At 44.4% G+C, this 17,513-nt stretch overlaps 1 protein-coding gene across 1 annotated transcript in view; it reads left to right on the top strand.

Moving 5' to 3' along the window:
* Positions 1-3,451: 3,451 nt before the first annotated feature.
* The window catches only part of LOC138489265 (zinc finger protein 135-like), a 32,231-nt gene continuing 18,169 nt past the window's right edge, over positions 3,452-17,513 (top strand). Inside the window, exon 1 of the mRNA XM_069616960.1 lies at positions 3,452-3,595. The gene's annotated coding sequence lies outside the window, so the exon portion shown is untranslated. The remainder of the gene's footprint in view (positions 3,596-17,513) is intronic.

Below are 17,513 nucleotides of genomic sequence, written 5' to 3'. Positions count from 1 at the left end.
ACATTTTGCTGGAGCAACATCCTCCACCTGATTGCTGAAACTCGTAGTATGCAGACCTCTCAACTCACACGCTTCTGGCACATGTCATCCGCCATAGAATCCATTCACTCACCCAAGTCCCTAAAACGTCCATATAATTCCACGTGCTCTCCCTCGCCAAAATGCATACCTTCTGTTTTCGCCCACCCATTGCACCGAAAAGGTTGAGAGCTATGAGGATGGCATACTTGCCAACATTATTTGGCCAAAAAGAGGTAGGATTTTATTTAAGCTTCAAAAATAATAATTAGTCTATTGATGATATCACAGAGAATGGCATCACATGACCTTCGGCTCAATGACATAGCATGCCATTTTGTTCAGAGAAGGTTAATCTGAGCCTGGCAGTCCCTGCAAGAAAATTTCCTACCAGAAATAAGTCAAAACCAGGGGAAAATAACCATATCCCTTTATTCCACCTGTGAACCAGCAAATAGTACTTTTAAAAGATTCATTGTTCGTTATTGTAATTGTAGATAACTGAAACACCGACTATGATTGGAAACCAGGCAGTAGATTACTGTACTCTTGAGTGTGCAGAGTGGGATGACAATGATGTAAAGAATGTATCAGGTTATACAGGATTCTGTTATCACCTTCTTGTGTCTGCCTTTAACACCTCCTTTCAACGTGCACTCCACAGTTCATTCACCTACAGCTACAAATGTAGGCACGTCTGAGTGACCTTTGTATATAACAAGCATTGTAAGATCTATTATTAAAATCTGTGAAAAGCAGGAATAATTAAAAATGCAGTTTAGGGTTGGCCGGTATGACTGCATGGACCTGTTTGTGAAGAATTTTTGACATATTCCACATTTTGTTGCCTGTCACTGTTTGGTATGTTATCATTTCAGTCGATTACTTTTGCATTGTACTGTCAGTTATCCATGGAACCTATGGCTTCATTTGTACTGTTGGCAAACAAGAAAAAGTTTCAATTAATCGAGGGTGAGTAATAGGTAATTATTTATGATCCTATTCTGTTAGATTCATGTTTCCAGATGACTGTCCTGTGCTACAGTTATCACCCGTTTCCTGGCGTTTTGAAGAACTGTGTTAAATATCCCTTTGCCTCGAAATGCTACACAATGATTCTGTTTTTAAAGTGTGAGGGCCTGAATCTTTTGTTTCCTTGCATAGTGCCTGGCACAATGCTATTTGTCACGCTAACATCGGTCGTGTTTATTTAGTCAGTGCCTTGCAGGACATCTGTGCAATAATGAAAAATGCAAAACTACAAGGCACGTGTTTTTGCTAATAAGCTTGGCATGGCTGAACATGTCACATGACAAGGGGTTCACACGATTCATGCATTCAACCGTTGAGTTGCCCCCTTATTGTAGATGGTTATTATAAATCGTGGCTGAAGGTGTTGTAGGGGGCACGTTTCGTGGAACTTAAACTAACAGTGAAGTCACTGCCCTTACATAGTGTACTCTAAATAAGCTTTGTAATTTAGTTTGTCAATGAAAGGTTATGAACTGTGAGCGCTAAAAAATGAATTTGCGATATGTTTGTAAAAATGCACTTTAACAGCATATAGATAATGGAACCTGAAGCTTCCTGCGGCCTCCACTTAGACCCATCTGTGACTCCACCCATCACTTGCAAGTCTAGACCCACACTTCAGGGAACCTTCAGGAAAACGGTTGTTTAGTTGCAATTGTTGAAAAGAATAAATAATTTGAGGTATCCTAAAGGGCTTCTAGGAAGTTACATTTTGATGCTGATAAGATAGATCATGTGGTGAATGCACTGGCTGCAGAGAGCTCTGCATGCCTTCAGGTGTTGGTTTGACTGTTTTTCATTGTTCAGAGGTTGATAAAAAATGAACATCATTCAGTTGTGTGATTGCAGTTATTACTAGGTGACTAGATGGATGGTGTATTTTTGGTACCTGCTGCATACGTGGGAAATATTTCTAAATATGATTTAAAACAATTTTGCAGTCTTGGGCTGAAAAGGCAGTCCTACTCTGGCTTAAGAAGGGTGTATTAATTGTGTCTTTTGGACATTACGCTATTCACTGGAGCTTGCAATACACACTAAGGGCAAGATTTTAAACGGTCAATCTGAACTCATAACTACGTATGTGAAACACCAAATTATCTTGACAGAACTAAGAGGTCCTCACAGACCCCACACCCTGTGGAATGATTATTTCTGTGGGCTGCACTGTGAATGCAGCACTACACACAGAGACAGCTGTCTTGCAGGATTGGAATGTGTGGCTTCACATTGCCCAAGTGATGGCCTAAAGTCCTCTGCACACGTGCGTGTGGCAGAGTCACAACATGTCAGTTACAGGAGCTTCATAAATGCCTTTACACTAATAGGCCTCCTAACACGGGCTGAACAAGACTCGCTCTGCCGTTGCTTGCTCTGGGGCTGGACTTGGAGGCAGCAGCCCGTGGAGTCATGAACCAACATGTGTCTGAAATTAGCGGTAGGATCTGGTACCAAAATGGTACCTAAATCCATAGCTCTCAACCATTTGTATCACAAAGGCGGGTGAAATCACCAGATTTTGTTTTTGGCGGGTGAGACGCCCATTGGAATTAATGGGCGTGCAGGAGGCTTGGCGGGTGAAACAGCCCTTTGCAAGGCGGGTGACACCCGCCAAAAGCGGGTGAGTTGAGAGCTATGCTAAATCCGTAGGGTTGGCATCTATGGTATGGCACTTGTGGTGTTAAGCCTGACTTTTTTCACGTGAGTGTGGGGAAACCTGCCCCATGAGAGGAGAGGAAAGGGAGTAGATAAAAGAAATAAAGACGGCGTGCACCGGAAACGGGGCAGAGCAGATCCTACACCATTGCCCACTGGTCGTGTCTTCATTGCGCTCCTGCGAGCTGTATGCCGATTGACCCTCACATCTTCCCCACTTGGTCAGAGAGACAGAGATTGGGAAGGATATCACAGCAGTGTATTTATACAGTGGTAAAGTGGTGGTAACAGAATTACTGCCACTGTACCACCATTTTGACCACACCCCATACTTGTAACGAGGTTGAATGTTATTTTCACATTAAAAGGTACAGAGTAAGATCTTCGGGCGTCTACCGGTAATTCTCTGGTTTGGCACTCAAAAAATTGCAATGCTTCTCAAATGAAAGGGTAAGTTGTTTACTAGTAGAGGGGCGAAGTCTGAGCTATTGCACTTGAAGATGTGTTTTCAGAGTATTTATGTCTGTGACTCCGGGGAATAATTCCCTCTTCACGCTTTCTTGTCACAATTGTCTGTATAAATTATCCCGGAACTTGCAGGAAAGAGTCACGTCATCATCCAGCAGAGGGCGCGCGCCACCCGTTGCCAGCGGTGATGATGTGGAGGGTTTCCTCTTCCGGGTCAGTGACAGCAGAGACAGCACGGTGATGTGTAGGGATTCCTCTTCCGGGTCGCTGACGGCAGAGACAGCACGAGCAGCAAAAGCTGTCATAGTCTCTTTGTCCAGCCTGGTGCAGAGGAGGAGGAGCACGGACCCGGCTCACTGCATTATCTCCATGTTCTCACCCTCCGAGCAAGCCCCTGCCGCTTGATCGTGTTTCTGCTTAGGTAGGAAACCCTCCGCTGTTTGTAGAAATAGACTGGGTGGTCCTGGAGGAAATCTCTCAAGGAGACAGATTGAGTGGGTCTTCTGTGGAGCTTTGCTGTCATCGTTTGTGCTGTATCTGGGATTCTGTCCCACCTCACTCCTTTTAACTCTTACACCAATAGGGGAGCTGGAGAAGTGATCCCAACTGAAAACAGATGTACCCACACTGCACCTGCAAATACTGCACAATTACTAAAACACAGGGGCATTCAAGAGCTATATTAGCTAATGTTAATAAGCATATAGGGCCATATTGATGCTTTATGAATCCATTCTTAAAACGGACGCAGGGCCATCCGAGTGATTTATGGACCAATGGTATAATGCATTTAGGGCCATACCAGTGATTCGTGTTCCGATGTTAATATGAAAGCATGGGACAATGATAACACAGGGCCATCTTATTGATTAATGGACTGCTATTTGCATGACTACAGTGCTAGTCTAGTGATGTATTGACTGGTGTTATTATGGATGCAGGGCCATCCTAATCATTTATGAACTTATTTTGTTTTGTTAATTCAAAGTGATGCACTCGTCTGCAACCTCGGGAGGGGGATCTTGGTGCTTCAACTATGACCGAGAAGGTTGACTGACGTGAGGGATATTGTGGGTCTAGAGGGCAGTGCACAGCCTTTCTCAAGCTCCTGTGATAATCAGTCATACAGACAGACAGACAGACTGCAGGGGGGTCAATTCTAAAGTTGGGATCATGAACCAAGAGGGTCTTGCAGCCTAGTCATACTCTCGGGGGCCATCATTTATTGTATATGTGAAAATCCTAGTTTACGGCCTAACTAGTACTGGTTGAACTGGTCAGCCAGTTTTCATGTCTTAAATGACTTGGCCAGACTTTCTTGATGAGTGGTATAGAAGAAACAAAGAATCTTAGGACAGTTTTATATGAAATAAGGCTAATCTAGTTCATGGACAATTCCACAGAGCAACCTCCTGCCCCCAAATCAGGCTAGAGCTTTATCTGCTACTGCAGCATCCGAGCCATTTTACGGCAACACTTGCAGTGTCAAAATGGATGACGTGAGGAGTGTCAAGGTAGTACCTTAAGAGTCACAATGGTTAGGTGGGATATTGGTGCCCTTCCTCCTTGGTTCCTGATCTTGTATTGCCAGTTGCTCACCTCAGTTGACAGAACCGGCAATCAACACCACCAACCAGAGAGAGCATCCAAGGATGTGAATACCCCTTCACTAGAAGGATCACGTTTCTGGGCAGAAGGGGACCCCTCGTTGGCAAAGTTTGGAACAAGTAGTGATAGTAGATGGTGGGTGGAGATGGCGAGCAGCAGAGTAGTGAATTTGAGCTGACTACCAGCAGAGTTGGGCGGTGAGAGCACACAACTCTGAGGCCCACGGGCATGTGGGGCAGTATAAGTAATTAAATAAATTAAAGCAGAGGCAGTCGAAAATGGTTATGGAATCTTCGGATCAGAGGCAGAAGCAGCAGAGACTGAAGTAGTGGTGGAGGAAGTAGAATACTGAGAGCCAAGGTGGTCACAGAGGAGGCAGTCTGGGTAAGGCCAAAGTGGTGATAGGGAACCAACAGGGTTCAGAGCCGGGCTAGTGGTAGCGGAAGGAAAATGCTGAGGGATAAGGCAAAGTAGTCGGGGTCGGTTGCAGGAGCTCGGTTACGATAGGAGTGGCTAGCAGGTTAAAGCATATAAGTGAAATTCTAGTGATATCTGTACTACTGTTAGTGCAAAGATGGACTCATCTTAGTGATTTACGGCCCAGTCAGACATGTGATAAGCACTTTAGCTACATACCTCATTTTAATTGAAGGACAAAACAAATATCCGGGGCTGTCTGCTTTATAACACAAGGACCCATCTGATGCTTCCTTTACACATACGTGCTTCTGTGCATGAGGCCTGTTTAGGAGTGGAGCTGGAAATGTTGGGCCCCACAACCTCTTAGTTGGGGAAAGGGTTAATCACAGGTCAGTATCACTGATCATACATGAATTGGCATATAAGCTGGGTGGATGGGTCAGGCAGGGCTTGTGCTACATGGCTAGATTGGCAGACATTGTAAGCCACTGCACGTTCAAAACACAGGCCGAGCCCTGCCTACTCATAGAAAAGTAAATGAAATAAAACAAGGCTGATGTAGAAACTGCTGCGTGTGGACAGGCATGCAGATGGATGCCTTCGTTCTCGCTGCCCACAAATCTGCAAAATCCTTGACAGTGATTGATAGGCAGGCATCACATGGACTCACGCTCTCATGCCAATACCGCTGGTACAATGTCCCCCAGCCCCACGTGGATGCTGACAGCACATTCCCCTATTCAAATCAAGGCTGGGCAGGTGATCTCGCCCACTGCTGCCTGTCCAGTTGTCATTCCTTTTTGTAGTAAACCCTCTTTCAAGAAATGTTGGCACCGTACTCCCCAACCCCCCCCCCCCCATTTATGTGATAAGCACGACACGTCTCACGCAAATGGAGGTTTTGCAGGCCCCCCACCATCATTGAGTTGTTATGGGTAAGATGCAGCCGGCATCATACCATTGATGATAATCAGTATATTTTACAATGTAAATGACTAGTTGGACCAACCACTGTCTAGTACAATCGCTCATGTAAGGGTTAATGACTGCTATTGTTTGGTGATAGTAACTGTGATTGGCACATTTGCACGAGAAAGGACAACACAGTTATTTACCCAAATAAGAGCCTTCTTTTGATACAAATGGAGTCACAAAACAAAACCCCTTTTAAAACTGTCTAGTTTTTTTCACCTATATTCAGTCACAAAGACTATCGCACATAGATGAATTACTAGAAGCCTAGAACTATCCCGTCCTGCCTGCATCTTGCATTTGAACACCTTGGCACTGTGCATAAAGTGAGTTGGGAGGCTACCCTGTTTTTTTTAAAATAAAGTGTACCAGATATTTGTACTTCTTTTGTTGTAGTGATATTTAGCAGGTTGGTTCTGAATATTAGATCTATAAAGATGAGATTGTGCTATGATAAGAGTGGATACGGCTTGCATGGTATTTATCTCTAAATCTCATATGATGTACGTCCACAGTATTCATTCCTGTAATAGGATTTATTGAGACAGATTAGTGTTCCATAAAATGTTCATGAAGTTTCTGTGAAAAGGTGCGATATCTAAACGTTATTTCTGATACATGAACTTCTAGAGATCATTTGGCTGCTTGTGTACTTGTGCATCCAGAGGAAATGTTACAATTGGTATTTGTTCCAAGGGCATGTTAGTATTTGGAACAATATATTTTACAATCGTATGTAATCACAGTGTTCTTATATGTAATCTGGTTTACATTTCGGTTTGGATATTATTTATGAGAACCAGTCCTTTCGAAATAGCACTATAACTTATATGATTAATATCGAATGATCATTTCCTTGTTTTTCCCTTGCCTAGTCCACGATTCCTTCGGGAACCACACAATTCTAACTGTTGCTCAGGCAAAATATTAACTTGACTAATTATCTAACATGGGCATATTACATGCAGGAGAGATACCATAATATTCCAGGCAAACATGTTGTCTGACAGTTCTCTCCTCATCTTTGCAATGTCAGCTATCAACAGTGTAGTTTTACAGGCGCGTTTCCCGGAACCAATGATGGCCAATCCCACACGCCCAGTGACAGTACGCACCAGTGTTCACATGTCCAGTATACAGATATGTTGCCTATTATTTACATGCACCGAAGCACATGTCACCACATGGGGTCATGTGGAAACTGGATGGTAAAACTAGATTGTAGGAAGTCAAGGACAAACTGTCAATAGTCTGTGGAAAGGCATCACACTATAGGATGAGTCTCTGGAGAAGGAAATGTAGAAGTACGTATTTTGCCACTTAAAATAATGTGAAGGTACATTATGAATTAAATATTAAACCTGTCCTATTATGGTTCCTGATCCAACCATAATTTTCCTTATTAGCACATACTGACGATGACCTAGTAAAGAATATTGCATATGACCTAATCAATGCCCTCCCATACTGTGGAGAGAGAATGTTACATAGTATTGTCTTAAGGTCGGTACCTATTGGGCATGGTCTCCAGACATGTTCAGTCAGTAGAGAAAGTAGGAGAATTGCATGTGGGGCAGCAAGTTGTCCCCAAAACTAAAAGGATGACGCAAAACTTTGTATAAATCCTCCGCAGAGGTCCATGGAACCAGCAGCCATGTTTGGTCATTTCCATCTGCAAAGGGGTACTCGCTACTCCTCTGGGACATATTTCCTTCCACAGGGTCGAAACTTACTCCAGCACCTGCTAGATAGATACCCCTGCAAAACATTTTTACAGCAAAGATTCCATGATATCCGATCCAGGGCTGCAGAAACAAGATTTACTGACTTACTTAAAATTGTAAGCGTGAATTCTCCTGTCAAATTTCTGCATTCAGATTCTCGTTTGGATCTGCAGACTCAACTATAAAAAATGTACGAACTAAACAATTATGTACATAACCTTGATTGGTTTATTTTGGGCCAATTGTGGGCTTGCTGTAATTCAGAGCGATCTGCCTTGTTAACGTTTGCACTGATGCACATTTGGAAAGTGATTAATACCATTTTTGATAAGTAATTTCTTATTAGGTTATGACAGGTTTTCAGAATAATTATTTGCAATATGAACTGCTTAGTATTTCTATTTGATGTGTTTTATTTAAACGTTTGTGAAGTTATAAGTAACTACTATCACAAGAAATAAAACTGTCAATTCGGACCAGGTGCTACCTCAGGTTTAGTGCTAATCTGAGTTTTATTAACACCAACTTTAAATTAACAATGTCAATCTGGTTTGAATGCTGGTTAGTATTATTGGTACCTGCATAATACATTTGCCTGAAAATGTTTGCAGTAGTGAAAGGAACCACTTATGCTTAGCCTGAGTTTTATAAATGTGATCGCTGGATCAAACTTCCTTGAGCATCAGCTGCGATTGTACAACAAGGGGTCGGAATTGGGCACCACTTGCCTGAGCAGTCAATTGTAGCTCCTGGCAATTTCGAAACCTTTGCAAGTATTGAAGAAAATATTTAATATTGCACTGATCAGTAGAGTAACATTTCATTTAAACATCCTCAAACTGATGCTAATCTTTCTTTTGTTATTGTTGAGATTTCTTTATTCAAAGCATTCAGAATTTTAGTAAATGCATAAACGTGCTTCACTGCATATCTAGAGATTGCATCGAGAGGTTTTTAACATTAATAATATTTCAACTACGTTAGCATTCACATTCTGATGGATTATGGAAATCTAGAAAAATAAATAACCAAAAAATACTACTCATCAAACACTACATAGCATTACATTATTAATTAAATTCATATACCTCTAAGGATGCCTATTTTACAGAAGTTGGATTAGTGACAATTTAGTGGTTCATAAGTTGTACAACCTTTTTCTTTCATGCTCTTTCCCCTTGCTTTTCCTTAATAGGCAGTTTCAGGCCACCTGCAAACTCTTCATCTCGGGGATGTGCCATTGGAGTGACAGGCAGATCTCAGAGCGCATCCTTGATTCTGAAAGCGATGTCGCTCTGTGTTGCCTGTCTTTGCCCAGCTCATGGTCCCCCCTGTCTCGGGTCACACTGTTACGCTCACTGGCACCCGGACAGCTGCGGTCTCCACCCACGTGATGCATAGTGCAGCGATGACTGACTGGATCTGCCCTCCTAATCTTGTCTGCTTAACCCGTAGAAATATTCTCCTGCAAGTGGAGAGATGAATTTAGCCACTTGTGTATTAAAGTGATGGCACCTCCTCAACTAATCACCTCCGAAATGCCCTCACAGCAATCTCACCTTATATTCTTGAAAGATGCGCTCTCCATCCTGCGTGGATTTGCAGGGGCGCGTCGATTCCAGTTACTTCACTGGTTTGAAGGCTCGGGAGAGTTCAGGAGAGTATTGACTCTGAGGTTCCTGGTGAGGACCAGTAAGTATTAAGTTCATAGAGTTCAATATGTCCGATGTTTACCCTTGTTCCCCCCCCTTCCTTTCTTGCCTTGCAGCTGGCTCGTGAAAAGATGCTCTTGTGGCAGCTGGTGGCGCTCAGGTAAGAGTCTGTATTACCCGGCGCTGTCCGGTAAATGTTGCACGTGGAAAACTTGTTGTTTTGTCTCTGTTTACAGATGCAGCACGTGAAAATATGGAGAGTCACAAAAGGATGCCTCCGGTGGTAAATCGGGTAAGTCTATGGTGGTAAGATTTATATTTGTTGGTTCCCTCGGCTCACCTTGTGGTTTTATTTTGCCTCCTAGGTGCCGAAGTTCGGCGAAGAAATGATGGACGCAGCACCGACCCGAAGGATGCTGTGAAGACTGGTGAGTATGGTGCGGCGCTGCAGCTGGAGGTGCGGCGCTTGCAGAAATGATGTTCTTTACAGGTCCAGAGACGCGATGGATCCAGAATCAGGTGTGGAATAGAAATAAGTTTGTTTTCTAACCTTATCCCTTTCTTTCCTCTTTGTTTTAGGAGCTCCGGATTCGAGGCGGGCGTGGCAGAAGACTGGATGCAGGCTGCAGGCACGGTGAGTGTTATGCTGCTGGATGCAGAATAACGTGAAGCGTGTGTTGCTGGTCGGGCGTGGTTTAAATAGCCTCAAAAGTAGTCCCAGGTAAGAAGTCCCTAGAACCACACCTGAGTAAAAAATAGTCCCTGTAGAAAAATAGTCCCTTTCAGGCTTCATGTTGGATTAGAGTCATTTGCAGCATGGTCTGCCTGAGGTAAGTAATGACTATGAGCCTGGCGCCTTAGGCGCCAGGACTGATTCCTACTATGAGCCTGGCGCCTAAGGCGCCAGGACTGAACCCAGATAGCCCCTAGCCAGGGCTGCTGAGGTTTTACTAACTGTCTAGATGCCTACTCCTGGGGCTGATAGGCTTGGTCCAGATGCCTGGTGGTAGGCATCATGACAGCACTCCACCCCCCCCCCCCCAAGGCCCCTCCTAAAGTTGTTCTTCCCCTGGGCCCTGGTTTGTCTGGGAAGTACCGATGGAATCTTTTCACCAACCGAGGTGCATGGACGTGGACACTAGGTTCCCATGACCTTTCTTGTGGTCCGTAGCCCTTCCAATCGATTAAATAAAAAAGTTTTGATTTAACCATCTTGGAGTCCAGGATATGTTTTACCTCAAATTCAGGTTCTCCATCTATCAAGATGGGGTCGGGTGGTTTGGTTAATCTTGTTCCTGGTTGAACTGGTTTTAAAAGTGAAACATGAAAGACAGGATGAATGCGCATATTAGAGGGTAATTCCAATTTGACTGCTACCGGGTTGATAATGGCCTTAATAGTGTAAGGTCCCAAATATCTAGGGTTAAAAGTCTGAGTTCCCTTCAGGGGTATGTGTTTTGTAGCCAGCCAAACTTGATCCCCAATCTGGTATTGTGGAGTTTCACTTCTATGTTGATCAGCATTTTTCTTATATTTCTCTTTTGCTTGTTTCAAATGTTCTGTTGCCTCTTTAAAGGCTTGTGTAATAGTAGAATGCAAATGACTAACTGCAGGCATTTCTAAATGCTGAGGCGAATCTAGTTCTGAGGTTCGAGGGTGATGTCCATATATGGTATAAAAGGGGCTTTGTCCGGTTCCTGAATGTACAGAGTTATTGTATGCATACTCGGAAATCCATAAAATATCTTTCCAATTACTTTCGGTCTGGTGTAGCATGCAACGTAGGTACTGTCCAAGGGTCTGGTTGGTCCTCTCCGTCTGACCATCGGTCTGGGGATGGTGACTGGTTGATAACCTCACGTCGATTTGCGCCAGTTGACAACATTTCTTCCAAAAATGTGAAATGAATTGACTACGTCGGTCAGAGACCAATACGGAAGGAAATCCGTGTATTCGAACAATGTTTTCGAGGAACTCCTTGGCCAGAATTGAAGCAAAAGGTAATCCCTTTAGAGGAATAAAGCCATCTTGGAAAAAAGATCCACAATAACTAGAATGGTGTTAAATCCATTACATGGAGGTAGATCTGTAATAAAGTCTAACGATAAGGTGTGCCATGGTGTAGGTGGAATAGCCAAAGGTTGTAAGAGGCCATCTGGTTTTTTCTTCTGACTTTTGTTTTGGGCGCAAATGCCACAAGACATTACAAATGATTTTACGTCTTTTCGCCAGGTGGGCCACCAGAATTGTCTCTTAATTTTAGCTTCAGTTTTTGCGATACCTGGGTGTCCTTCCATCAGGGTGTCATGATAATTGAGATGACTAGTTCTTGTAGTTCCTTGTGTGGTAGAAATAGTCGCCCTTGATAATAAGGTAGGTCATTGATGACTGAGTATTCCGAGCCTTTCTTCACCCAGTCCTGCAGGGCTGTTGGATCGAAGAGTTGTTGGATCTTTACTTGAATATCCTCTAGTGTATGTATAGTGGTTATGCCAAGAATTCTTTGTTCTGAAATTATAGGCACCGGTTCCGGGTTCGCATATGCTTCTCCCACCCCTATTCAGGATAAGGCATCTGCCTTGCCATTTTTACAACCTGGTCGATAAGTGATCATGAAATCGAACTCGGCAAAGAACAATGCCCATCAAAGTTGATGCGACGATTGGGCCTTGGCTGTTTTTAAATACTGCAAGTTCCGGTGATCGGTGATTACCGTAATGGTATGCCTGGCACCGAGAAGATAATGCCGCCAAGCCTTGAAGGCGAATTTGATGGCTAATAATTCTTTATCGGTAACCGCATAGTTTAACTCGGGTGCCGAGAACTTTCTGGACCAAAATGCTACTCGGTGAAGTTGACCGGTTTCAGGATCCTTCTGGGACAGGACAGCTCCCATGGCTAAACTGGATGCATCAGTTTCAACTATGTATGGAAGTTCGGGGCGTGGATGCTTTAAGACCGGTGCAGACGTGAATTTCGCTTTCAGCTCTTGGAAGGCCTTTTCAGCTTCTTCAGTCCACAAGAAGCGTTTGTTTTTTCGCAAAAGTGCTGTGATAGGGTGTAGAACATGTGAGAAATCCGGAATGAATCTGCGGTAGAAATGAGCAAATCCGAGCATGCTTTGTACCCCTTTAACTGAGCTGGGTGATGGCCACTTGAGGATTTCATCCACCTTTCTAGAGTCCATTCGGACTCCTTTTGGAGTCAGGATAAATCCAAGGAATTCAACTTCCGTAGCATGAAAAACGCATTTCTCCAATTTTGCATATAACTTGTGCTGGCGTAGTTTCTCGAGGACTGCACGAACGTACTTCACATGTTCTGACTCTGAAGAGGAGTACACTAGAATATCGTCTATGTATACAACAACACAGACGTCAATGAGTTCACGAAGGACATCGTTCATAAAAACCTGGAAGGCTTCTGGTGCATTGCACAACCCGAAGGGCATCACCTGGCATTCGAATAACCCATACTTAGTGCGAAAAGCAGTCTTCCATTCGTCGCCTTTCTTTACACGTACCAGACTATATGCCCCTCGGAGATCTAATTTAGTGTAGATGCAAGCGTCCTTTACTTGGTCTAGTAATTCGGGGATCAGAGGCAATGGGTATCGGTTCTTAACCGTGATCTGATTTAATGCGGGGTAGCCTATGCACGTTCTGAGGTCACCTTCCTTTTTAGGCACGAAGAACAAAGCTGAAGATGCAGGGGACTTGGATGGACGAATGAATCCATTAGCAAGGTATTGGTCCACGTATTGTCATAGGTGAAGGTTTTCGGGTTCCGTAAGGACGTAGATCCTACTACATGGAGTTTGTGCACCGGGTATGAGATCGATTTGACAATCGTATCATCTGTCAGGTGGTAGGGTGTTTGCCTGTTCCTTTTGGAAAACATCCTGGAATTCTTGATATTCCTGAGGTAACTGCACGACTAGAGTAGCGACTGTGGCCAGGCCTTGGTTCAAGGGTTTTTTCGGGTAACAAGTATGTGCACAATCCGGGAAGGTTATTCTCTTCTCTCGCCAATCAATACAAGGATTATGTGTTTGCAACCAAGGTATCCCCAGTATTATTTGGAACTGCGGGGCATTGATTAAATCAAACACAATAGTCTCTCAATGCCCATCCTGACCCAATGGTGTCATCTCTGCGGTGGAATGAGTTACAGGCCCAGAGGCAATTTCAGTTCCATCGACTGTGGTGATGACATCCGAAGTGGTCTTTTTGCAGAGAGATAGATTCATCCTAGAAGCCAACTCGTGGTCCACATAGTTTCCTATGGCCCCGCTATCAATGTATGCCCTCACTGCGTGCATACGTGATGGCTGCCTTGGATCTATAAGGACCATTGGTATGATGAAGTGCAAGGTCTGAGTATCCTTCTTCAAGCTTGGCAAGCGGACCTCTACGCTTGTCGGGCGTGGTCGTTTCCCGAATCAGGCTCCGTTTGATTTTTATCAGCAACTCCGACTACTCTTTTAGATGTTTTTATAGGGCAATCCCGTAGAAAATGTCCTGAGGCCCCACAGTACAGACACAATTGCATCTGCCATCTTCTTTCTCTTTCCTTTTGAGTTAAGGGTCCCTTGACCCCCCCCGATCTGCATCGGTTCTGATACATATGTTCCTTTGAGGGTAACATTGGGTTTAACCAATACCCGGTTCTCGAACTTAGCTCGATCAGCCTTTCTATTCTGAAGTCGGTGGTCTAACTGGACCACTAAGTCTATATATTCTGCACAATCCTGAGGTGGGTTCACAACTTGGGCCAAAAGGTCTTTGAGTTCACCCCGAAGTCCACGATGAAATAATGCAATTCGTTTTACCTCTGGCCATCCGGTTTCCACCACTAACCTATTGAAAGTGGCGATATAGGTAAGTAGATCCTGGTTACCTTGTCGTAATGATAAAAGTTCATTATCCAGGGCCTGTCCCTGTGAATGTCTGGGAAATAGTCTTTCCATGCTCAATTGAAAACCTTGAACATCCCGAAGAAGAGGGTCATCCTGGTTAACTAATGGAATTGACCAATCTGCTGCGCTGCCACTAAGATATGATAGTACAAAGGCTACTTTGGTTTGGTCGTTCGGAAAAGCTCCAGGTCTGCATAAAAAGTGCAAGTGGCATTGGTTCATAAACACGGCAAACTTTTTTGGGTCCCCAGCAAAACGTTTGGGTGGAGCTAAAGGAATGCTCCCTGGTAGAACCACTTGCACAGGATTGCTCGATGAAACAGGAGTTGGATTCCTCCCGAATCCAGGTAATGGTGTTTGCCCAGCTTATTTTTGCAGTAATTGTCTAGCAAGATCATCAGTGCGCTCCTTTGACACAACCAGTTCTCTCCTGACGGCATTAGTCTCTTGGCGCGCGGAGTGCATTTGTGCCCTAAGTTCCCCTAACAATAGGGCTAGTTGGTCCGTTTCTGAGGTTTCCATAACGCCCGGGTGGGGATTTGTAGATAGGCTTCGCGTTCTGTTACGCTCACCTGGCTCCCACAGGGGCGTCGGTCGGACCCGGACAGCTGCGGTCTCCACCCACGTGATGCGTAGTGCAGCGATGACTGACTGGATCTGCCCTCCTAATCTTGTCTGCTTAACCCGTAGAAATATTCTCCTGCAAGTGGATAGATGGATTTAGCCACTAGTGAATTCAAGTGATGGCACCCCACAGTCCTCCCCAACTAATCACCTCTGAAATGCCCTCACAGCAATCTCACCTTATATTCTTGAAAGATGAGCTCTCCATCCTGTGTGGATTTGCAGGGGTGCGTCAATTCCAGTTACTTCACTGATTTGAAGGCTGAGGAGAGCTCCGGAGAGAATTGACTCTGAGGTTCCTGGTGAGGACTAGTAAGTATTAAGTTCATAGAGTTCAATATGTCCGATGTTCACTCTTGTTCCCCCCTTCCTTTCTTGTCTTGCAGCTGGCTCATGAAAGATGCTCTTGTGGCAGCTGGTGGCGCTCAGGTAAGAGTTTGTATTACCCGGCGCAGTCCGGTAAATGTTGCACGTGGAAAATGTGTTTTATCTCTCTTTACAGATGCGGCACGTGAAAATATGGAGAGTCACAAAAGGATGCCTCCGGTGGTAAATCAGGTAAGTCTATGGTGGTAAGAATTATATTTGTTGGTTCCCTCGGCTCACCTTGTGGTTTTCTTTTGTCTCCTAGGTGCCGAAGTTCAGCGAAGAAATGATGGAGGCAGCGCCGACCCGGAGGATGCTGTGAAGACTGGCGAGTATGGCGCGGCGCTGCAGCTGGAGGTGCGGTGCGTGCAGAAATGATGTTCTTTACAGGTCCGGAGACGAGATGGATCCAGAATCAGGTGTGGAATAGAAATAAGTTTGTTTTCTAACCTTGTCCCTTTCTTTCCTCTTTGTTTTAGGAGCTCTGGAGTCGAGGCGGGCGTGGCAGAAGACTGGATGCAGGCTGCAGGCACGGTGAGTGTTACGCTGCTGGATGCAGAATAACGCGAAGCATGTGTTGCTGGTCGGGTGTGGTTTAAATAGCCTCAAAAGTAGTCCCAGGTAAGAAGTCCCTAGAACCACACCCGAGTAAAAAATAGTCCCTGTCGAAAAATAGTCCCTTTCAGGCTTCATGTTGGATTGGAGTCATTTGCAGCATGGTCTGCCTGAGGTAAGTAATGACTATGAGCCTGGCGCCTTAGGCGCCACAACTGTTTCTACTATGAGCCTGGCGCCTAAGGCGCCAGGACTGAACCCAGATAGCCCCTAGCCGGGGCTGCTGAGGTTTTACTAAATGTCTAGATGCCTGCTCCCGGGGCTGATGGGCTTGGTCCAGATGCCTGGGGGTAGGCATCATGACACACACACACAGTGGAAAGTGTTGGTGCACTCAGATCTTTTTTTTTATTGGTCTGGCATTCACGGAAACACTTATGCAAACCTTGAATACTGCTATACTATCTTTTTAAATAAAAGTCTCCCTGAAACGGAGGTTGCAATGTAGAAATAGCAGTGCCACCGATGAGCTTGGTGTACAGAATTAGAGCTCAACAAAGGACTTGTAGGACTAGGACTAAATCAAAGTTTTTTGATGTATAACAGGGCGGAGTAAGGTCCAAAAACAAAATGGGTCTCACATGAGAAAGTAGATTGGCCAGCAGAGAAACCAGTCGGGTGAAAGGTTCAGTCCAAAAAACATTTCTACTTCACAATACTGTTCATGATGGGAGGTTCCAGCAGAGTTGGTCAAAAGTCTCTCAGTTCTCTAGGTTTGTGGCCCCTGGAGCCGTTGTGTAGATGTTGCAGATGAATGTTGGCCCTTGTGCGGGTGGGCCTCTAATCACCTTAACCCACAGTAGTCCCACCACCTGGGGAGCGAGTGCATGGTTGCCTGTAAAGCAAGTTTATTGTAAACAGCTGGGGGGAGCTAGATGACACTGTAGAGTCAAACTACCCCAAATTTCCCTGAACCACACAAAATTGTCAGGTGATATACATTTTGCAACAGTTAAAACACTCTCACATATTTAATTGCAAGTCAGCTCCCCACATACGATTGGTTAAACCGGTGCAGAAGAAATCCAATCTTTTCTAATTCTCACATTCTCATTGGTTACATTTATCTAACTACCATCATCAGCTCATATTCGTAATGTACCCCTTTCCTGGGCTCTTCATGGTAGGTCATGAAATCATCACACAGTTACACAGTCACATACAAACATAATTCATTTACAAGTTCCAGTTGGCCTGGAACCTCCTTACCCGGACTTGATGCACATTTATTGCATTCATTATATGCCCAAACACAGGGGTGTCATGGCGTATTTACAGCCATCTTGTTGATGGAGGCAGTAATAGTCATCATACATTATAAAGGTTTACATCATGATAAAAATGGTTATACAATAGTTAGCAGGTGATCGGTTCTTTCAGTAGGGGTGCAGGGGTGTGAACTATTCATGCAGCTTCCTAACATATGCAGTCCCAGGTGTC

Source organism: Ambystoma mexicanum, chromosome 9 (genome assembly GCF_040938575.1).
Source record: "Ambystoma mexicanum isolate Mex_15411 chromosome 9, UKY_AmexF1_1, whole genome shotgun sequence".
NCBI classification, from domain to species: Eukaryota; Metazoa; Chordata; class Amphibia; order Caudata; family Ambystomatidae; genus Ambystoma; species Ambystoma mexicanum.
This window is presented reverse-complemented; position numbering and strand designations above follow the sequence as displayed.